At 44.4% G+C, this 24124-nt stretch overlaps 1 long non-coding RNA gene across 1 annotated transcript in view; it reads right to left on the minus strand.

Annotated features, from left to right (window-relative positions):
- Positions 1-372: 372 nt before the first annotated feature.
- The window catches only part of LOC115089472, a 28494-nt gene continuing 4742 nt past the window's right edge, over positions 373-24124 (minus strand). The window contains exons 2-3 of the long non-coding RNA XR_003856098.1: positions 18533-18678; positions 373-569 (exon numbers count right to left, since the gene is read on the minus strand). This is a non-coding gene — a long non-coding RNA (uncharacterized LOC115089472). The remainder of the gene's footprint in view (positions 570-18532; positions 18679-24124) is intronic.

Here is a 24124-nt window from a genome sequence, read left to right on the forward strand (position 1 = left end):
TCTGGTGTACCTGATGAAAACGTTTACTTCCTGCTGTCTCCAAAGCCAACCGTCTCCTGTGTCTAGCAGACGCCCCCCACCCTGGAAAAATGAGGATCTTCCGAATGCCAAAATCTCACACTGCCAACAAGAATTGCTTCCAGGCTGCTGGAGACTGATGCAGAGACAGAGGACTATACTATGCACGTATATTCAGCAGAAACCTGTTCAGTGCACACATTGCTTCCACAAAACCAAGGATTCCTTCTGCTATGCGTTCCTAGCAGAAGTGGCAACTCGTCTGTAGGAAAACTGGCAGCAGGCAAGGCAAGCTGCTCGGTACTGAATTGGAGCAGTTCCAAGGAAAGTACCACAAATGCACCCACTCCGCCGTGTCTCGTTGGAAGGAAGGGGGATATAAACACCAATAAACAAATAAATCCAAGAACGAAAACAAAGGCCAGAGAAAGCAGAGACTGAGTGAGGTTGAGTGACCTACATTAAAGTCTCAAGAGGCTGTGAATTTCAAACTTGGGTCTTGAAAGTTTTATAGTGCTTCTCCAGTCAAGTTGGATTTCAACTCCCTGCAACTGCAAAAATAAAACGTATTTATTGAACAAATTCATTCTTTTGTTAGGTCAACTTTTATTTTTCTCATTCCATGTAGTAGAATAATCTCTGCTTATAAAAGCATAGAGGATGTCAGCAGATAAGGATCACTGGGGTCCACCCAGTTGCCGTTCACACCTGCCTACTGTGCAGCCACAGAACTTGTTTGAGCTGTGGTTTTCTCCCCCCCCCCCCCCCCAACTCTTGTCTTGTCGCTAGGATCCCTTTGTATCTATCTTGTGCATGCCGGAGATGATCTGCTTTGGATCCTAGTGTCTCCACTGGTAGGGTAGGGAATGAGCACAGAGGATTCTTAGGTGGTAAAAGTGGAGACAGCAGACAGCATGACCTAGTGACACTATTTTTAAGCATTCAGAGCACCACATTTGTGTGATTCAATGATAACTGTTGGGGCTGCCAGAATGTATGGCAAATAGATTACTATAAAATGTTAGGGGACCAATATTAAAATCTATCCTGCTTATCCAACTTATCCAGCTATCTTACATAGAATATTAAGCTTATCTGGCTAACTTTATTTATTTATTTATTTATTTATTTATTGTTTTTGTTATACCGAGTTTCATGACAGGCATCACATCAACCCGGTTTACAATTAACAAAGTGTGAAAGCATAACGTAGCGTAGTAAACAATATTCTCAATAAAAACCTTGAACTTTAAATACAGGGAATCAGAAAAAGGATGTGAGAAAGTTACAATAAAACAGGGAAAAATTAACTTGGAACTGGAAGAGGGGAGAGAAAAGAACAGAGCAATATTTACATTTCAGCCAATTAAAGTAAAAAAGTAACAAGATGAGTAAATAAGACTATGCGAATAAATGTGGCTGTACATCACTGTGAGATGGAACATACGTAACCAGAAGGTTAAGTATGACACAGAATATGAATAAATATGACACAGAATTTAGATCCAATTGTGCTGTTGCGTGAAGGTTTTATTCAGGGCTTGGAAATGCTTTTTTGAAAAGCCAAGTTTTTAGTCTTTTCCTAAACTTTAGACCTGCTAAAGTCACGTCTAACTTATCCAATTAACTTAACTAGATAAGGCTCATTATCACTACTTAACCTAAGTTAGCTGGATAGTTATGCCACCCTGTCATGCCCATTGCCTGCCCACTGAATATATGGCTAACTAGCCAGATAAGTCACTTATCCGGCTAAGTGGAATATCCAGATATTCAGCGGCAGGCACTTAGCTGGATAAATCCGATTTATCCAGCTAAGTAGTGTTTGACTATCTACCTCTAGAAGCCTTGGCAATAACACAAGCATCCTCATGGCTAGATTTTCTGAGAGGCTGAGATAGTAGAACCTAGGGAAATGCTTTCCTTTAAAACAAAATGTAATTTTGTTTTGAAACCAAACCAAATAAAACCAAAATGTTATTTGTTTTCATTTTCTTATCAAATGGCCACCACCATCACCATCACTGACCCCTGCCCCGCCCATTGCGCCCCCCCCCCCCCCCCCACCCTGGTCTCCCCAAGGTCACATCCCCAGGTCTCTCAGAAAAAGGTAAAGACCATGCACAGTTTTGGTGGGTCCTCCCTTGAATCACCACAACCTTTTCAAATCAATATCCCTTTGTAGATGTGGTCTCCAGAACCAGGTTTTGTACACATAAGATGGATGCTCATCTGAAAATCAGTACAGAGGAAATATTACCACTTCCTTCCTCCTCTTGATTATTTTCCTTATCTACCAACCATACTATTGATTTATCATAGTGATTGGTTACCATAAGGTCACATTCCTGTTTGGTGGCTGCCAAGAATTTCTGCACGCAAATGCAAACATTTGCCTATCTGACCCTTTTTCTAATTTTTTTGAAGGTTAGATTTCATTATACAGTATCTATCTTTCCAGGTGATCTCTCTGTTCCAGATGCCATGTCCTGTACTCTCTCCCTTTTGTTCTTCCACAGTGTTCTGTGTAAGGACATTGAAGAGGACTGGGCTTAGCACTGGTCGTGGTCACTTTGCCTTCACCAGAATGGATCCATCCTTGTTCTAACCATACCCCCTAGTTCCTCTCGCTAGTCCCCTGGCTTTCCTCTGAGCAACTGTGCACTGATGTTTATTTCACATCTGACATCCCATCAGTGCAGTGCCGCACCTCGCTAACAACCAGCCTACAGACATCTCTAAATGCAGCGGACAAAGCTGGGCTTTCCAAAGCACACTCAGGAGTTAATTGGTGCAAAGATTTTTCCACCTGGCAAAGTTAGAAATAATTAAAAAAAAAAAAAAGAAACCCTCCTAAAGCCAGTGGAGATATTTTCAAAAACATGACACACAGGAGTGTGATCCGCTTGGGTTTCTAGGTGGGTGGGTACAGTGATTTTTTTTTTTTTCATGTTATTCTTGTCAGTGAGCCCAACTTCACAAATATGGCCTTTACTATTGCGTCTGATAATGTGAAAATAAACTAGCACTTTTCCTTTCCAGCCCACAACTTGTCACTGCCAGTTGAGGAAGTGGTAGTGGAGGAGTTGCAGGGGATTAAAGAACTGGTCGATAATTAAAGTCAAAGGAGAAGAGAGAGGGGCATGTGTAGACAGGGTGGAAGGCAGAAAGAAGGGGAAGAGGAGAGAGCATATTAGTGGAGGGGAGAGAAATGAGAGGGGAAAATGAGGAGAAGTTAAACAAGGGCTAGGAAACACAGAGACAGATGGGAGAACATGATTGAAAATCCTAGTCAGATCCTGAGACTGCAAACCTGATACAATATTTGGATAGTCTGAATTTTAATCTTGTGGGTGTTGCTTCTCAGCCAGAGATGGGGAATGTTTTGAACTCCAGGGTCATGCCCCACCCTGGCAGATCTGTTGAGAAACTGGTCATATAATTTAGGATGGCTAGTAGGGGCTCCATTCCTTTCTGGTGAAAGTTGTTCCTCTTGATTGCTGGTAAGTATGGCCAGGTGTGCCATCCTGGGCACTCCTACTGTGAGTTTCATCAATCATCATTACTTTGAAAGTCTAAAGGCTTCTTTTGGTTCTTTATCCATTGTAAAAGGAGGACCTTTCCAGGCTCATTGTCAATCAGAGTAGCCTAGTGGTTAGAGCAGCGGGCTACAAACCAGGGAAACTGTTGCTCCTTGTGACCTTGAGCTAGTCACTTTACCCTCTGCTGCCTCAGGTACATATAAAGTGGGTCATTTTTAATTTTGCATTAGGGCCCTAACGTGCGATATGGCCGTAACAGATGAGATAAATATTGCAACGCAAATGCGTATGCAAATATTACATTGAGAATGCAAGTGGGAGAAGTAAATGCAAAGTAGGATCTCCTACTGCGTAATGCATTAGAGTAACGCACAGTAACCCAGGATTTAACATCAGAAATAACTACACCTAATTTTGGTGGCAGAACAGGTAAAAAACATTTTTTCTTGCACATGCATGGCCATTAGCGCAGATCATGACTATTATCATGCATGCTAAAATGAGGCCTATTAGCAAAAACACCTACCACACCCTCTTGGGCCAATAAAAACACCTATCCCTACTTGGCCCGCTCTCCTAGACCCATAATGCTTGTGGCTAGTGCACTTGTGAAGGGATACTGGATGCCTGAGGAGGATCACCACAACCAACAACTGGAAGAAGAAGAACAACCAGCCCAAGTACCAGAACAGGCCAGGGAAGCCCCAACCCTCCTAGGGAAGTCCCTGCAGTGGAGCCTGAGCCACTGGCCCAACAGAGAGAGCGTCGGGGCCAACGACAGCACCTCCCACACAGGCGGCCATGGCGGAAGAGATACAGGGATCACACCTTTCCTCCATGAATCTCTTTGCTGGGCATGCCAGAAGAATATGTGGTAGGCAGGTATTACCTCAGCTCATGAGCTATCCTGGACTTATATAAGGAAATAAGAGGGGATCTGGATCCGGTCACGAAATGGTCTCACGCTATACCTGACCTCACTAAACTATTGGCCACCCTGCATTTCCTGGCATCCAGCTCCTTTCAAACGACAGTAGGGGTCGTTGGGGGAATGGCCCACAGCAATTTTTCGTGCTGTCTGGGCCAGGTCAGAACAGCTGCAACTGAATGCATTGATCACTACATAGCATTGCCTCAGGACAGGCAGGGCTTGATGGATATCAAGAGAGGCTTTTATGCCATTGCACATTTTCCCAATGTTGTGGGAGCAATCGATTGCACTCACATAGCCATCATCCCACCATCTCACAGGAAGGAGATCTTCCGCAACAGAAAGCTCTTCTACTCCCTTAACTTGCAAGTTGTTTGTGACACATGACTGCGCAGATTGTGATAAATTGTAGGAAGACCTTGTGGGACTGGAAAATTGGGCATCCAATTGGCAGATGAAATTTAATGTGGATAAGTGCAAGGTGATGCATATAGGGAAAAATAACCCATGCTATAATTACAAAATGTTGGGTTCCATATTAGGTGCTACAACCCAAGAAAGAGATCTAGGCGTCATAGTGGATAACACATTGAAATCGTCGGTTCAGTGTGCTGCGGCAGTCAAAAAAGCAAACAGAATGTTGGGAATTATTAGAAAGGGAATGGTGAATAAAACGGAAAATGTCATAATGCCTCTGTATCGCTCCATGGTGAGACCGCACCTTGAATACTGTGTACAATTCGGGTCGCCACATCTCAAAAAAGATATAATTGCGATGGAGAAGGTGCAGAGAAGGGCTACCAAAATGATAAGGGGAATGGAACAGCTCCTCTATGAGGAAAGACTAAAGGGGTTAGGACTTTTCAGCTTGGAGAAGAGACGGCTGAGGGGGGATATGATAGAGATGTTTAAAATCATGAGAGGTCTAGAACGGGTAGATGTGAATCGGTTATTTACTCTTTCGGATAATAGAAAGACTAGGGGGCACTCCATGAAGTTAGCATGGGGCACATTTAAAACTAATTGGAGAAAGTTCTTTTTTACTCAACGCACAATTAAACTGGAATTTGTTGCCAGAGGATGTGGTTAGTGCAGTTAGTATAGCTGTGTTTAAAAAAGGATTGGATAAGTTCTTGGAGGAAAAGTCCATTACCTGCTAGTAAGTTCACTTAGAGAATAGCCACTGCCATTAGCAATGGTAACATGGAATAGACTTAGTTTTTGGGTACTTGCCAGGTTCTTATGGCCTGGATTGGCCACTGTTGGAAACAGGATGCTGGGCTTGATGGACCCTTGGTTTGACCCAGTATGGCATGTTCTTATGTTCTTATCCTCAACATCATGACCAGGTATCTGGGATCAGCACATGATTCATTTATACTTAGCCAATTGGGTCTCTGATGATTTTGGGGACAGCCTCTATGATGATGGTTGGCTCATAGGTAAGAAACATGCTTCTTACTCTATTTACTCTCTGGCTCTATGTTTCTATCAACTGGCTGGGTTGTGGGGGGTGAGGGGCTGTAGGAGAGAGTACAGCATTGCTTAAATGACAAAGGGCTTGTACTGTTAGGTGTACATGCCAGAGCACCAGGGCCTGACTTTCTCTTGTCATGCTGGAGAGGCCTGCTAATGTTGTGTGTCCACACGATGTACTTGCCATAAAGCTTTGTGAGGGCAGCCACCACATACTTCGCTTAACAAATTTGTCCTTTCCTAGCCTCACATTTCCAGCAGTAGAAATGTGTTTGTTTACTCACATTGTTTTATTATCCACACTATTGGAACTCCCAGATCATGTGTGGTCGGTTAGTCATCGGTCAGTTAGGATGTCAGCCACAGTTTGTCTTGACCATCACACAGGTCAAACAAAAGCTGTGGAATGCCCATGATTTGGACTGGCATATTCAGTGTGTCAGGTCAGAAAAATGTGTATCTGGGGAGGACATACAGCGAGCAGCCCGGGACTTGCACTATCATACCATGAGGTTGAAGTTTATAGGCTAGGACATTTGTGGCAGCTGTGATGTACAGCTCCAGGGTTTGATTAGGGCTAGAAAATGGTAGCCTTTGCTTTTTTATGAGTGACAGGCACATACAGTTGATCAGAACACCACATGCAGTTAGCCATTTTGAAAGAAATGACACAGAATAAGCAAGTCCTAAACTTGTGGCATGGACTTAGTGTAGGGAAATAGTATTTGAAGGACCACACTAATATAGAGGTAACCTTAGACTGTCTTATAACATGTTATGTCTTGCCATTGATATCTCCAAGTCATGGTGGGATGAATGATGCAGCCATTCTGTGTTTGCCACAGGAAATTCAGGATATGGTTGACAGGCCTGGCTTCTCACTCCTGTTGCTATTCCCAACACGCTGGCTAATATGAGGTACAAAGAAGCCTTATGTTCAACTCGCTGTGTCATAGAATGCACCTTGGAGCTCTGAAAAGTAGATTTCACTGTTTGGATAAAACTGGGGGAGCTTTAATGTATGTGCCACACACAGTAGTGATGCTCAGTGGTATTCCATAATCTCGCCCTACGCCATGGTCTACCAATAGAAATACTTCAGGACCTACCCCAGGATCCCCCATGTCCCCCCCGTAGAAGCCCAGGACAACATGTTGAGTGGCAGCCAGCTTCGCCAAAACCTCATACAATGCTAATTTGCCTGATAGCACTCAACTACCCCGTCTTCTTCCATGTAAGAAAGCCGAGCAGAGTGTTAGCATCAGCTCTCCTCTTGAGAATCTTGATTTAACTCTGGCTTCCTCTGTCTGGGTCCATGTGTAAAGAAACCACTTAGGCCTAGTTAGCCTTCATCTTGACAATGCTGTAACTGATTGTACTAGAAAACATGTACTCCAAGTAAAGAGAACAACAAATACACGTGGCTGCCCTATGGTTTTCTGAATCATTGTGAGTGTAAAAGAGCCTTGTCTCTACGTAGTGTTTGTATAGGCTTGCCAACACAGAGCTTGCCCTAGCTTGCAGCATATGGCTGACTGTACCTACCTCTTGGACACAGTCTTAGGCTTCATACAGAGTGCCATAGGTCTGCTGGGATTCCAGCAAGGCCTGGAGCATGGAGGGCCCCAGTTCTGGAAATCAGATCAAGGCCAGGTAGCTAAGAAATGTGAAGGCACATTCAAAAGTTTCAGGTTGTCATAAAAAATATCATTCTCAGAGTATACATTTAACTGGCTCATTCCATAGAGGCCATCCGTGTCCTTCTGACATAATGCACTGTACATGGGATGCATTGTGTCACAAGGGCCTGGAAAGACACTGATACCAGCACTGCATCAGCTGTGGCAGAGCAACTGTAGACATCAGAGTGCTCATTTATTTTTTTTAATTTTTTAATTTAGACATTTTATATACCGTTGTTCCAATCAGTAAATCACAATGGGATACAAAGTAACATTCATAATTATAATGCATTGAACAGACAAATATGGATTTTTTAGAGAGGTAGTATGCAAAGGCAGGCATTTATCTATTAAATCTATCAAATCCAGTGTTCTAGTACATATTAACAATGATCTAGTACATAAGGCAGAGATTTCAACTAATGAAAATACGAAGTGATGGTTTTTGCCTTTTAGTTAGTGAGTTGATTCTATCATTCGTTCTATCATTCGATTTTTTCTTCAAGGTTTATTTCATATCTTTTGTCCTTGTTTTTGTGGTTCTGATGTCTCTAAGTTAAATTATATGCGTTCCTGGACAGCCATGTTTTTAATTCATTTCTGAATCTCTTTCTATCTGGTAAAATATGCAATGCCTCAGGCAGAGAATTCCAGAGCTTTGGATCCACTATGGAAAACACTTGATCTCTTATTTGCGTCAGATGTGTGCACCATATTGTGGAAATAGACAATAGCCCTTTATTTTGAGATCTTAGTGTTCGTTGAGGATTGTAAGGTTGTAGCGTCACTCCTAGTAAGCCGGTGTTATTGAGGTGAATGATGTTGAATATTATAGTTAATACTTTATTATAGATTCTGGATTGTACTGGTAGCCAATGCAGTGATATCAGCCTTGGTGTAATGTAGTCATATTTCCTAGATCCTAGTAATAGCCTTGCTGCAGCATTTTGCAATAGTTATAGTGGTTTTAAGTGACTTTCTGGAAGACCTACTAGTAAGGAGTTGCAGTAATCAAGGTTTGAGAAGATTAGAGTTTGCAGTACAGTATGGAAGTCTGGATGAGTTAATAATGGTTTCAACCAATGTAGAATACACAACTTGGCATAACCTCTTTACTGATGTGCATTTTTATTGTGAGGTTCTCATCTAACTGTATACCTAAATCTCGTACTTGATTTGAGGGATTAATTTGAAAATTACCCAGGTCTAGGACAGGTGGTTTAACTGTCGATGAGTTTCTACTCAGCCAGATGATGTCTGTCTTTTTAGGGTTTAATGTCAGTTGAAGTTGTGATAATCTTGTTGTATTGCTTTCATATATGTAGAGAGTATTAAAGCTGTGTTTTCATAAGATCTAGAGAATGGTATGCAAAATTGTAAGTTGTCAGCATATAAGAAGAAAGTTATTCCTCGATTTGTTAATAATTTACACAATGGGAGCATGTAGATGTTGAATAGTGTTACAGTGAAGTTGTAGTTTCTCGAGATGGACTATGACGGGTCTTTAATTAAATTTTTACAATCTCGAAGAGCAGTTTTGAATTAAATATAACTCTGTGAATTTGTTTAGCATATTATTCTTTTTTTACTTTATTGGTTAGTATATGGTATTTTGTAAGGAAAGATTTATATTTTCCTAGGGATTCAGCAGATGGGCATTTCCACCATCGTTGCTCTAATTTTCTTAGGTTCTGTTTGGTGCTTCTTAATTCATCATAATAGCAAGGCTTTTTGTGTTTGGAGTTATTTCTTTCTTTGTTAATAGTTTTCAATTAGACTGGACTAAGGTTTTCAGCTATGTCATTGTCTAACTTGTCCCAAGAATCAAATGCCAATGTGGCATTGGTTTGATTTAGCTCATGGATCTTTTTTTCTTTTGCTTCTGCAAGTACTTCTATCGCTATCTTTTTCCTGAATGTAAAAGTAAGCTTATTATCTATGTTATTGTGGATTTGGTTGGTGAATTCTATATCCGCTTTTATTAATTGGTGATCACACAAGGGCAATATTGTGTGTGAGGTGTTGATTAGACAGATATTTGTACTAGCAAATATTAGTGTGGCCCACTTTATGAGTGGCTCTAGAGACAAATTGTGACCATCCCAGGGCTTCCATTGCTTCTAAAAACATTTCACAAGCTGAGGTTCTTGGTATTTTGTCTACCTGGAGGTTGAAGTCTCCTACAATTAATGTAGATTCTGGTGTTGGAAATACTTTAGTGAATAATTCAATAAGTGGTGAGCAGTCTTTTTGGAGTAAACCTGGTGGACAGTAGACCAGTCCTATATTTAGTTGAAATGATTTTAAAATTGCACCTTCATAGGGTGGGTTACTCTCAACTTTGAAAATGTACTATCATAAGTTCTTTTTTACAGATTATTAATAATCCCTCACCTATTGATTTATGTCTAGGAAAGTAAAATATTTCATAGTTAGGGTGAAAACTTTAGTTTAGGAGTACATTATCTTTATCAGTCAGCCAGGTTTCAGAGATGCAAAAAAATAGTGGGCTGAAGGTCTTCTAACAGGTCATTAATCAATGGAATGTTCTTTACATAGATGGAACATTTAATAGGAGCAGTGTTAACATTAGACAGGAAGATATAGTGGTAGTGTTAGTACTTATCGATGGGCAGACCAGATTTGTTATCTTTCTTTCCTTCTTACTTGAGGCACTCCTTAGATCTATGTTCAGGACCTGTCCTAATAATGGCTCAATGAAGCACATCTGGGCTATGATTGTGGTATTCGATTCAGTGATCAATAAAAAATGCACTTCAGGCTCGCATGAAGGGACGTACAAAGGGTCAAGTTCCTTTGTTGTGCTCCTTCGAGGACGCACGATGGGTGCGCGCCTCACGGCACAAGCACCTTCAACGTCACCACGCTGTAAGTTGGTATGGGTGGGCTATGGGTGGTGCAGTCAGCATGGCGCCAGCGACTCCTTTCTCACCTCCTCCTTCCAGGGAGGGAGGGCGCTCTCAGTGTGTCCATAGCACTGCCCCCAAAGCCGGTTGCTTTGGGGGCAGTGCTATGGACACACAAACACAGTTAGTTCTTTATTGTACAGCATGAAGAGTACCACCAGAGATGGCAGTAGTGAGGTAGTCTGGTAGTTGCAGTCTCAGGGACCTCAGCAGAGGGAGCCCTTCTCACCCCGTTGGTCTCTGCAGCAGGTTTCCCAGCAAGGTAGTACTGTGGAAGAGATAGACTGAGAGTTAGAGTACTCACTAGGTGTTTGCTGAAGGTATGCGATTCCACCAGGTTGAAGAAGATAGTGCAGGCACCGAGGCAGGGAGAGCAGGCCCTCGAGGAGCGAGTACCTGTTCCCTGTAAGGCACCTGAAATAAAGCAGAGGGCCCCCGAGGAGCGGGTACTCAGGTTAGCAGTTACCCCGAAGGGCAGAGAGAGAGCTTCCAGTGGCAGCACAGAAGCGGCAGAGTCGTATAGACAGGAACGGATTTGAGTCCCGATTCAAGTACGATACAAGTCCTTGCTAACTCAACGAGCTAGCAAATTAGAAGAGATTATATACCCAGATGGCGTGACGTCAGCAAGGGGGAATGCCCCCGAGGTTCGCGCCAAGGTTGGAATAAAGACGTGGGTGATGTGCGCGCGCGCTCGCCCTAGTAGGTACCTGGGAGAAGCATGGCGGGAGGCTGCACCATAGCCATTCTGGGGATGCCGGAGAGGTCGGCTTGTAGACACGGTGGTAGCCATCTTTCCTAGGTAAGCAGGAAAAGCCCTGAATAAGGTGAGGCAAAAGGGGCGAAGCCGTCTAGCACTGATGGACGCACACAATGCTCACAGGTCTTTGCAAGCCAGCATACCTGTTTGTGGTTGGGTGTAGTCATACACAGATGCATCCTGTTCCAGCTACCTAGGCTGTCAACTATCATGCACAGATGGTGAGGCCCTTGTCTGTTGGGGTGTCATGTTGATTATGTGAACGTCTCAGGGAGGCTAGACATGGATGCTGTTCTGATTGTGGTAGGCAGGATAGGGAATCAGATAGTGTCATCCTTCACCTGTATTAGTAAGTGACCTTGCAATTATCAAGGTCATAGTATAGTTTTTAAGGACTCTAATAGCACCCACATGTCTCCTAACAAAAGTTTCCCCTCATTGAACCCACTGCAAAGGTGTGTTAGAAGCAATTTGCCTAGCCAGACAGGTCATAGGTAACTTTTGCCGACTATGGAGATGTGACGGTTTTGCACGTCTCTTGGCCTGTCCAGCTCAGGGCTAGTCATCTTGTGCAGCTGTATGTACGTACCTATAAATTTTGCAGAGTTGTGTGCTTGAAGCGATAGTATCTTTTCCACTTCTTATGCTATCGGTGGGCACCCTTAAAATACATAGGCTGTTGACTCTTGGGGTGAGCAGCATGCAGAAAGGGCAGAGCCCTGGGTGAGCAATCCACTGTCAGGTGGATTAGGGTTAGAGGCCCTTGCTAATCCAGATGACAGCCCTGACTTGAGGCCCCCAGGGAAGAGTACCTATCCTATAGGCTGTGTCTCATGTGGTGCTTGACACTGTAACAGTTTGTGGTGAGCAAGGCAGATGTGTTGATAGTATCTCCAACCTTAGCTCAGTGTCTAGTATCATGCCTAGAAAAAGTGTTGTCAGCTGTGGACCACAGGATACTACAAGCTGTCTCTACCGTAAACCAGCCACAGTGCTGAATGTAGAGGTCTACTGCTCTCAGAGGTCTCATATATTTGCATGATGGCTTATGCACTTTTTGTGTTGGTCTCTTGCAAGACATGCATTTAGTGCCACCTGAGGCCTTGAGGGGCCAATGTGAGTACTTCAAACAAAATATGTCCCATATATGTCTCTGACAGATGTCTTTTATGCGTGCAGGTGTAGATAATGTTATGTGCTGAGCAAGGACTGGAGATACAACGGACTGGTTTAAGGCAGCAATAAGATTACATACCCCACAACGCGAATTAAGATCATCCCATAAATGTTTCCGTACACTTCCAAATATTAAATCTGCCCACCTTTGTGAAGTTAGGGAACGAACCATATCAATTGCCGGTCCAAAACTCTGGAACAAATTACCATCGGATCTGAGAGTGCAACGTGATGAAAAAGAATTTCGGAAGAATTTAAAAACTTGGCTATTTCAGCAAGCGTATGCAGATGAAGAGAGAATATAATAGAATCCCTGGGCAAATGACAGATTCTGAGTCTTTGGATACTTTTCTCTTATTGCTTACTGTATTAATTTTTAAGGGTAGCATTTTATTTTAATGATGAGAGTTTTATACTTTTTAGTCATAGTTTTAGATTTTATAATATGATAATATGTATTCTTTGTTTCATCTTTCCAACTGGTTTTTCTCACTTTATATTATGTTTTATTCTTTGTGAACCATTGAGACGGATTCTTCCATTCAACGGTATATAAAACTGTTTAAATAAAATAAATAAATAAAATACCTCATTAGCAGTTAGGGACCTGGCAGCCACAGACATCAAAGATGTTTGTTAGCAAATAGTCCAGGAACATATACATTGGTCATGTGTAGGAGTAGTTAGTCAGTACTCAACAGATATGTGTGTCAGTGTGCGTCTGGGAAAGTGACATGCTGTGTTAGCCTCTGTCAATATCTGTGTCTAGTGGGTGATGTGGACTGTTAGTTCCTAGGGATGTGCAGACCAAAAGTTTAAGTTCATAAGTCCATAAGTCGAAAGGGGGTTCCATTTGCGGTCAATATGGACATATGGAGAATTCCATAAGTTGAGTCTATGTCCATATGTGCAAATAAAAATTTAAACCCCTCACCCACCTTAATCCCGCCCCCCCCCCCCCCAAGACTTACCAAAACTCCCTGGTGGTCCAGCGGGGGTCAGGACGCCATTCCTGAACTCCTTTGCAAGGAGCACGTGACGTCGGCGTCACGTGATTCCCCTCGGGTTCGCTCCCGGACCCCTCGTTGGGCCCAAAAGGCACTTTTGGCCAGCTTGGGGGGGTCAGGAGGCCCCCCCAAGCTGGCCAAAAGTGCCGTTTGGGTCCAACGAGGGGTCCGGGAGCGGAAACCCGCGATGGACCACGTCACGTCGGCGTCACGTCGGAGTGATGCAGACGTCACGTGATTCCCCACGCGTCCGCTCCCGGACCCTCACGGAACTTTTGGCCAGCTTGGGGAGTTTTGGTAAGTTTTGGGGGGGGGGATTAAGGAGGGTGAGGGGTTTAAATTTTATTTAGATCAACAATCGCGATTTCCAACGTATTCAACATAGCTATGTTGAATAAGTTGGAAATCCGATCGTTTTCGCCTCATCATTTTTTTAAGTTAAAAAAAAAAAAAAGTTGCGTTTTTCATTTAAGTTCAAAACGAATGCACACCCCTATTAGTTCCCTCCCTAACTTCACCAATGCAGGGAGTGTATGTGTATGCATTAATTTTGCACAAACTTGCTTTGGACAGCAGTGATCCAGTGATTCCACTCTTGACAAGGCCTACCTCAGAGATCTGATAGTATGGGTTGGTGTCTGAATGTCCTCACTTGTAGAACTTTGACATTCCTCCTAGGCCTCTTACTATTAATACCTTGCTTTGAGAGGGGGAGTAGAGGGGTGGGGTGTGAAAATTGACATTGACAGACCTCAGATATGTATCACGATTTGGGAAGAGTTCATATCTGCCCGTAGTGCACACCTTCCCCCCCACTCCTGAGGCTCTGCCACCTAGTACCTAGAGAGGGTCTAATAGTCCAGAAAATTGGAGGTGTGCATTATTCTGAGATTCAGCTGCCAGGGAGGCCTAGCAGTTTTTGGGGATGTGGGTGTAAATAAGCTATTCACTGAATATGGGGATGCAGGGATGGGAGGAACATAGAATGCCAATGGCCCCTCATGCCATCAATAATGGGCTTATACAGAGAAATAGGTTGGTGGAAGGGCTGAGTGCCAACATGTTGCAGATACCTGGGGGGGGGGGGGGGGGGGGGGAAGTGTGTGTGTGTGTGTGTGTGGGGTGGGGTTGCAGGTGTCTGAGGCCTGTCAGCACTCCGATTTGAGGTTCCCTTTTTCCTGGCAATTGCCTCTTAGACTCCTCTTTGTAGATCATATCATGGACAATCGACATAGCGGCTGACGACACAAGCCACTGTTATTACTAGCATCAGTAGCATGGGATAGACTTAGGGCTGGATTTTCAAAGGGTTACGTGCGAAACCGGGCTTACATGCACCCGGGCCTATTTTCAAAAGGCCAGGTGACGCGCGTAAAGCCCCGGGACATGCGTAAGTCCCGGGGCTTTACTAAAGGGGCGTGGAGGGGGTGGGGTTGTCTGAAGGGCGGGGCGGGGTCAGAGGCTCCAGGCACAGTGGCCATTTGCCGCTATGAAAGGGATCGCGCGCCAGCAGTTGGCCGGCGCACAACTTACTTCAGCCCCAGCACTGAAGTAAGTTTTGCAACAGAAGAATGAAAAGGAAAAGGTAGGGGGGAAAGGGCAGGTGAGGTAGGGGAAGGGAAGGGAAGGCGTGCATGTTATAAAATCGGGTGTACATGTGTGCGTGCCAGGTAGCACGCACACATGTACACCCTTGCATACATTTGAAAATCTACCCCTTAGTTTTTGGGTACTTGCCAGGTTCTTATGGCCTGGATTGGCCACTGTTGGAAACAGGATGCTGGGCTTGAGGGACCCTTGGTCTGACCCAGTATGGCATTTTCTTATGTTCTTATGTTCTTATGACCACATCATTTGACACTTATTCTGCCATCTGTATTCACTGGCAGGGTAGGCCTACCTGGATTCAGGCATAAGTAGCTCAATATGTTTTCTGTGTATACATAAATCATGGGATAGGAGGCGATGTCCTTTTGTGGATTAAAAACTGGTTAAAAGACAGGAAACAGAGAGTAGGATTAAATGGTCAATTTTCTTAGTGGAAAAGGGTAAATAGTGGAGTGCCTCAGGGATCTGTACTTGGACCGGTGCTTTTCAATATATTTATAAATGATCTGGAAAGGAATTGGACGAGCGGGGCTATCAAATTTGCGGATAATACAAAATTATTCAGAGTAGTTAAATCACAAGCAGATTGTGATACATTACAGGAGGACTTTTCAAGTCTGGAAGATTAGGCATCCAAATGGCAGATGAAATTTAATGTGGACAAGTGCAAGGTGTTGCATATAGGGAAAAATAACCCTTGCTATAGTTATATGATGTTAGGTTCCACATTAGGAGCTACCACCCAGGAAAAAGATCTAGGCGTCATAGTAGATAATACATTGAAATCGTCAGCTCAGTGTGCTGCAGCAGTCAAAAAAGCAAACAGAATGTTAGGAATTATTAGTAAGGGAATGGTGAATAAAATGCCTCTGTATCACTCCATGGTGAGACGGCACCTTGAATACTGGGTACATTTCTGGTCAACGCATCTCAAAAAAGATATAGTTGCGATGGAGAAGGTACAGAGAAGGGCAACCAAAATGATAAAGGGAATGGAACAGCTCCCCTATGAGGAAAGGCTGAAGAGGTTAGGGCTATTCAGCCTGGAGAAGAGACGGCTGAGGGGGGATATGATAGAGGTCTTTAAGATCATGAGAGGTCTTGAAAGAGTAGATGTGAATCTGTTATTTACACTTTCAGATAATAGAAGGACTAGGGGGCATTCCATGAAGTTAGCAAGTAGCACATTTAAGACTAATTGGAGAAAATTCTTTTTCACTCAATGCATAATTAAGCTCTGGAATTTGTTGCCAGAGGATGTGGTTAGTGCAGTTAGTGTAGCTGAACTCAAGAAAGATTTGGAGAAGTTCTTGGAGAAGTCCAATAACTGCTATTAATCAAGTTTACTTAGGGAATAGCCACTGCTATTAATTGCATCAGTAGCATGGGATCTTCTTGGTGTTTGGGTACTTGCCAGGTTCTTGTGGCCTGGTTTGGCTTCTGCTGGAAACAGGATGCTGGGCTTGATGGACCCTTGGTCTGACCCAGCATGGCAATTTCCTATGTTCTTATGTTTTTATAGAAGTGGTGGCAACTATCTGTTGTTGAATTGAGGGGACAGGTTTGGCTTGAAATCTTTGACATTTAACTTTAGCACTAACCAGTCTTTGCATTATGCACCACTGTTTAGTTGCAGGCTGCTGGAACAGGGTGTCAGGTGCTATATGACAACTGAGGTCGAGTGAGGTATTTGTGTCGTGTAGTGAATGGCCACAGCCCAGGAGCTGACGGTCTAGAAGGTTGCTGCTGCTACTGCTGCTACTTGGTACCAGGCAGATTTTCATAGACTGGGTGCCATCCTTGTATTAGCCTGGCTTATGGATCTGTATTTAGATTTATATTCCGCTTTTCACACTTTTTTCAGCGCTTCAAAGTATCTGTATAATATCTGTAATCTGATGCACTTTCTACCTAGCTGCAATCAAACTAGGTAGAGAGAACATGGAACAAATCTACTCTTCTTTCACCTTTCATCACTCCAAATCACATTACATCTTCACTGATGGTAACTGAACTGTTCGTAAGTATGATTGTGCATGTAAAACTGCCCCCCCAAAACCCAACTCGCCTCTCAAACCTCACCCCAAGTTACTATGCCCCCTCTTACAGTGGTATAAATAGTTAACTTTTTGGTGAGCCTCTACAGAGTCTCTCTCTCTCTCACGCTCTCTCTCTCACTTACTCACTCACTCACCCCAAAACACAATAAAAGCGTTCTGGGCCAGTAACACAACATGCAATGGGACTTCTCAGCTTGCGATATGAAAATAACATGGGTGTGATAAATTTAATGCACGTTGCGGTAAAATACCTATGCAAAGCGGTACCAGGAAAATTACCTTAACCATGCCACTTTTTTATCACAGGCGCTATGTTTGCTATATATATAGCAAAATAATGAATCTAAGCCTGAGTTAGCTGGATAAGACTTATCCGGCTACCTCATACAGCATATTCAGCAGTATGGCTATACTGCCTAATTTTCCTGAATAAATCATTAGTTAGCCGGATAAGTCTTATCGAGCTAACTTTCAACCTGCTATTGAGCAGGTCTGGCTTATCCAGTTATCATAGCTGGATACGTTTGAATATCACTACTTATCTGGCTATGTTAACCAAATAAATAGCTCCCCCCCAATCACCCATTTCTCATGTTCTTATCTGCTAAATGCGACCACATATCAGCTCTTCCCACTTAGCTGGATAAGCTCTAACTTAGCTGGGTAAGTGGCCGCGCCCTCCGGAACCGCCCCCAGGTTGCGTCTCGGCGTGCTAGCGGCCCGCTGGCGCGCGGGGATTTACTTCTCCCTCCGGGAGGCGTAAATCCCCGAACAAAGGTAGGGGGGGGTTTAGATAGGGCCGGGGGGGGGGTGGGAGTGGGTTAGATAGAGGAAGGGAGGGGAAGGTGAGGGTAGGGCAAAAGCGAGTTCCCTCCGAGGCCGCTCCGATTTCGGAGCGGCCTTGGAGGGAACGGAGGCAGGCTGCGCGGCTTGGCGCGCGCCGGCTGCACAAAATCGGCAGCCTTGCGCGCGCCGATCCTGGATTTTAGCAGATACGTGCGGCTACGCGCATATCTACTAAAATCCAGCGTACTTTTGTTTGCGACTGGTGCGCCAACAAAAGTACGCGAACGCGCATTTTTTGAAAATCTACCCCTAAGGAATCTAGCAACTTTTTCAATCTCATTCTAGATTTCCTGGACTGGTGACTCATGTTACATATGTGTCATGTCATTTATGGACAGCCCCAAATACATGCAGTTAGTCCCATGTATCTACAATTAGCATAATGCATTCAGGGCTGACTTCTTGGTTTGTATAGAATAATGAAATCTGGAGAACCTGGAAGATTTGTTTCTAGCCTCAACTCTTCCACTAGCTTTATGATCTTAAACATATCACCTACTGCTCTTGTGTTCTTTTTCAAGCCAAGCAGCACCCAGTCCTCTCCACAAATCTTGTTCGCTCCTGTCTTCCATCTCTGATGACCCAGCGGGACCAAGGGATGTGGATGGTTACTACCAAGACTCCTCATAAGGTTCCTGGCTAGATCTGAAACACACAGATAGCAGCCGAAAAAGTAGAGTGACTTCATGTCTCACATTTACTGGCTACATGCAGTTCTAAGTGGTCACTGCTGGTAACATAAACCATACCATCAGCAGAATCGGTATTAGATGAATGATGCTTTTTTAAAAAACAATAAAAATCTTTGTTGTTCTTGTCTACAACTGCTGTTTCAATGTTGTATGCTTTTTTCAGGCCACAAGGTTCAGGTTTGCCATTTACTAACCAAGGGAATAAAACAAGGCAGTTGCTGTGTTATTCCACTTAGGTATAAAGAAATATAAAGGTCAACAAATAAGTTGTAGGTGAGAGTTTTGTGCTGGACATATATAAAAGGAACATGCATTCATTTGAAACAAATGGATAAAATGCAACAAATGAGACCAATTTTTGTTTCACTTATAGACCCTCAAAATTAATATTTCATTTGTTAATGTTTCCCATTCAAGCCTATGGTTCATTGAAAAGTGATGCAATGATTCTTATAAGTATAGCAGCCAAGAAATTCCTGAGTGAGTTAGTGGCTACGACAGGGTTGAGGTAGGAGAAGAGGATGGAGGACCAAGGTGAAGCTGCCCTATTCCTAGTGACACACTCTAAGAGGTCTTGCTACCACTCAGCCTTGCTACCATACTCCCGACTCCACTTTAGAGGTTTTTCTGCCACTCAGCCTAGTTACCATGCCCCTGAAGCTACATTTGGAGGCCTTATTGACAATCTGCATTGCTGCTACTCCCCTTATGGTACACCTTGGGGGTCTTGCTGCCATCTGGGTAATGCCGCAGCTGGTGGGTGGAGTTGGAGCGCCGGTTCGTAGAGGTACTCACAGAGTGAAGGTGACTTCCTGATGATAGAATGGTGGGACCGAAGGTCCGTGGTGCAGGATATGAAGTAGATAGGCCCTTGAGGAGCGAGTACCCAATGGTCCAATATCCTGGAATGAATAAGAGAAAAGACCCCGAGGAGCGGTTGTCTAGGTTAGTGAGGATCTCGTAGAGAAGTTGGAAGCGAGAGACCCCTGAGGAGCTGGTGTCTAGAGCTTCTGCTAGAGCGAGGCCCTTAGCTAAGGAGGTGTCTAAGCTAGCAGCTTAGAGCAGGCAGAGTAGTGAAGCAAAGTCTTTGCTAACTCGTTTGGTAGCGGAAGTGGAGGCTAGATATACCCGGAGGTACTGACATCATGCGGTGGGGCCACCCCCGAGGTTCCCGCTATGATGTATACTTGAGTGTCAGAGCTGTGCGCGCTCGCACCCTAGGAGGTCACGGGAGTGAGCATGGCGGATGGGGATGCCCATGCTGGTCTGAGAACACTGAGGCCTGCAGCACTCGGCACCAGAGACAGCCATCTTGCCCAAAGAGAGGAAAAGGGGAGAAAAAGAGGTAAGGCAGAGCGGTCACAGCCGTCTGCGACCGATGGATGCAACAGTACCCCCCTTCAAAGGGCCCCCTCCAAGACCTCTTCCAGATGGTCTGGGCTTGCGTGGGTGTGCCAGGTGGAATTGCTGTAGCATCTCCTTGTCTGTAATATTGGCCAGTGGTTCCCAGGAGTTTTCTTCTGGGCCATAGTTCTCCCAAGAAATGAGGTACTCCTATGTCTTGCCTCTTTTACGTACATCAAGGATGTCATCTACGGCATATTCAATGTCATCTTCAGTGTCCAGGCTGGTGGGCTCTGATTCTTTTCTGGAGAACTTGGAGAGTATCACTGGCTTTAGTAGAGATACATGAAATGCATTGTGTATCTTCATTGATGGAGGCAGTTTGAGACTGTATGTTAAATTTCCTAATCGCTGAAGGATGGCAAAAGGACCCACAAAGTGAGGAGCAAATCTTGCAGAAGGGAGCTTGAGTCGGAGGTATTTTGTGCTTAACCAGACCTTGTCGCCTGGCTGGAATTGGGGTGCCTTTTGATGATGGGCATCATAGGTCTTCTTTGCCTTTTGTCCTGCTTTGAAAAGGAGCTCCTTTGTCTGTCTCCAAAGTTGGGATAATTCTGCTTTGGTAGCTTGGGCAGCAGGAGAGGCTACTGTCAATGGAATAGGCAGCAGAGATAAAGGTTGTCTCCCATAGACAAGTTGGAAAGGGGACGACCCCGTTGAAGAAGCAGGATGTGAATTGATGGCAAATTCTGCCCACGGCAGTAGCTCATCCCAGTTGTTCTGTCTAGAGTTGACATAGGATCGCAGAAATTGCTTCAGCGTCCTATTCATCCTCTCAGTCTAATCATTAGACTGAGGATGGTAGGCAGAGGTTAGATCTAAAGCGATGTCAAACGTCTGACATAATGCTTTCCAAACTTTTGCAGTAAATTACACTCCTCTGTTGGATAGGATATGTTTGGACATCCCATGAAGATGGAAGATGTGTTTAATGAAGAGTTTAGCTAATTTAGTAGCAGAGGGTAATCCTGGTAAAGCTACAAAGTGTGCCATTTTAGAGAAACGGTCGACTGTAACCCATATGGTATTGTTGCTGTTGGATGATGGCAGGTCCACTACGAAATCAGTAGCAATATGGGTCCAAGGTTCACCCGGTGATGGTAGAGATTGTAATAGACCCCAAGGTGGCCCGGGTGGTGGTTTTTGCTTGGCACAGACAACACAGGAATCTATGTACGCTTGCACGTCCTTCTTCATGGGTGTCCACCAATAGTACCTTTGCAACATTGCTAAGGTGCGACTCTGTCCAGGATGGCCTGCCAGACAAGAATCATGTGCCCACTTCAACAGTCTTTCTTAAACTTCTAGCCACCACCATATTCCCAGCAGGTACTGTGTGGGTGGCTGCGAGAACCACTCTTGTGTGATCAATAATATGATGGGGTTCATCTGGCACGTTCTGAGGTGAGAAGGAGCGCGATAAGGCATCAGCCTGAGTGTTCTTTTCTCCTGAATGGTATTTCAGAAGGAAATCGAACCTGTTGAAAAACAGGGACCATCTTGCCTGATGGTTGTAGAGTTGTTGAGCATGTCGAAGGTATTCTAGATTCTTGTGATCGGTGAGGACTACTATTTGGTGTTGTGCGACTTCTAGCCAGGGACGCCACTCTTCAAAAGCCAGTTTGATCACGAGGAGCTCCTTGTCTCCTATCCCATAATTTCTCTCAGCAGGCGAGAAACACCTAGAAAAGAAGGAGCAAGGATGGATTTGCTGTACTGACTTAGAACCGCCCCCACACCAACGTCGGATGCGTCGACCTCCAGGATGAAAGGATGGTGTGGGTCAGGGTGGCGGAGACACAGCTTCTTTTGAAAAGCCTCTTTAAGCGTCATGAAGACTGAGATGACTTCAGGAGACCAATTGGCAGGGTTGGCTTCCTTCTTGGTCATAGCAGTTAGAGGGACTGTCAATGATGAGTAGTTTTTAATGAAGGATCGGTAGTAATTGGTAAATCCTAAGAAGTGACATAATGCCTTCAGGCCTGTGGGTTGAGGCCAGTCCCGCATACTCTCAAGTTTCTTGGGGTTCATTTGAAAACCATTCTTCGAAATGATTTATCCCAGGAAGGGTACAGCTTCTTTGTGAAATTTGCACTTCTCAAGCTTTGCGTAAAGTTGGTACTCACACAGACGTCTTAGGACTTTCTTAACATCCTCCTGATGACTTGGCAGATCCTGAGAAAAGATCAGTATATCATCAAGATATACTACTACGCATTATACAGTAAGTCCCGTAAGATGTCGTTCATCATATTTTGAAAGACTGCAGGTGCGTTACTTAAACCGAAGGGCATGACGAGGTATTCAAAGTGTCCATCACGGATGTTAAAAGTAGTCTTCCATTCATCTCCTCCTCGAATACGCACCAAGTTGTAAGCTCCTTTTAGGTTCAATTTGGAGAATATTTTGGCCCCTTGGAGTCTATCGAACAGTTCAGATATTAAGGGCAGGGGGTACCTGTCCTTGATGGTAATCTCGTTCAGACCCCTGTAGTCGATGCAGGGGCGTAAGGTGCCATCCTTTTTTTCCTACAAAAAAGAAGCCTGCACCAGCAGGGGATTTGGAAGGTCTGATAAATCCCTTTTGTAGATTTTCCTGTATGTAGGTAGACATAGCTTTGGTCTCAGCTTGAGAAAGAGGGTAGACTCTTCCTTTGGGAGGTTCAGAGTTTGGCTTCAGATTTATGGCACAATCAAACTCTCTGTGTGGAGGAAGCACATCAGCTGCTTGCTTAGAGAAAACATCCTGAAAGGAGGCGTATTGTGGAGGTTAGCCAGGTAATGATGGAGTGGTAGGCATGCAGATGAGCAGTGAAACTTCAGCAAGACACCAACCATGACAGTCTGGTCCCCACCAGGACAATTCCAAGGTAGCCCAATTAAATTGTGGCATATGATCTTGAAGCCACAGCAGACCCAACACTACCGGATGCATGGCTTTTTACAACACTAGAAAGGAAGTTGATTCTGAGTGTAGGGCTCCAGTGCGCAGGCCAACAGCTTGGGTGATCAATGAAACTTCTCCAGGAAGTGTTTCTTCATAAATGGATGACAATAGCAGAGGCTTCTCTATTGGTGTGGTAGGAATCCTCAGATGTTCGACCAAGCGCTTCAGAATAAAATTGCCTCCGGCACCGGAGTCAATGAGAGCGAGGGTCTGAAATTCGAATCCTCCGTAAAGCAGGGAAACAGGTAAAGATAATGGAGGAGTAGGAGAGGTGAGGCCCAGGAGAAGTCCTCCTGCAGATCCCAGGCCTGTCAGTTTCCCGGACAAATGGGACAGGTTTGGACTGCGTGATCCGATTGGCCACCGTACATGCTCAGGCCCATGCGCTTGCGGTAACGTCTTTCCTTAGAGGTAAAGTGGCTTCGGCCTAGTTGCATAGGCTCTTCCTCCTCTAGGGGTGCAGATGGTAAGCTGGAAGCAATAGGCACAGGTTTTGTATGGTTAGACCCCACTGTAGACTTTCGTGGACTCTTAGCCTCTTGAGTACAATGCGGATATGGCGGTCAATTCTCCCTGCTAGTTCCATCAGGGACTCAAGGGATTCAGGCAAATCGCGAACCACTAGTTCATCCTTTATGCGAGAGTTGAGACCCTCCATGAATATGGCACGTAAGCATCCATTGTCCCAATGCAGTTCAGATGCTAAGAGTCTTAAATTCAATAGCAAAGTCTGTAAGTGGCTTGTTACCTTGCTGAAGGTTGAGCAAGGCTGATCCAGCAATGGTCTGGCGAGCCGGGTCATCAAACACAGACTTAAAAAGTTGTAGAAATCCTGATAGGTCATTCAGGATAGGATCTTCATGCTCCCATAGCGGTGAAGCCCAGGCCAGGGCTCGTCCTTCAAGGAATGACAGGATGTAGGTGGTCTTTGAAACAGTGGGAAAGAGGGTAGGCTGTAAGGCAAAATGTATGCTGCATTGATTGATGAACCCTCTACACATCTTGGCTTCACCCGTGAAGTGGGTAGGTGTAGATAAAGGCACAGTGGT

This window comes from Rhinatrema bivittatum, chromosome 4 (genome assembly GCF_901001135.1).
Source record: "Rhinatrema bivittatum chromosome 4, aRhiBiv1.1, whole genome shotgun sequence".
NCBI lineage: Eukaryota > Metazoa > Chordata > Amphibia > Gymnophiona > Rhinatrematidae > Rhinatrema > Rhinatrema bivittatum.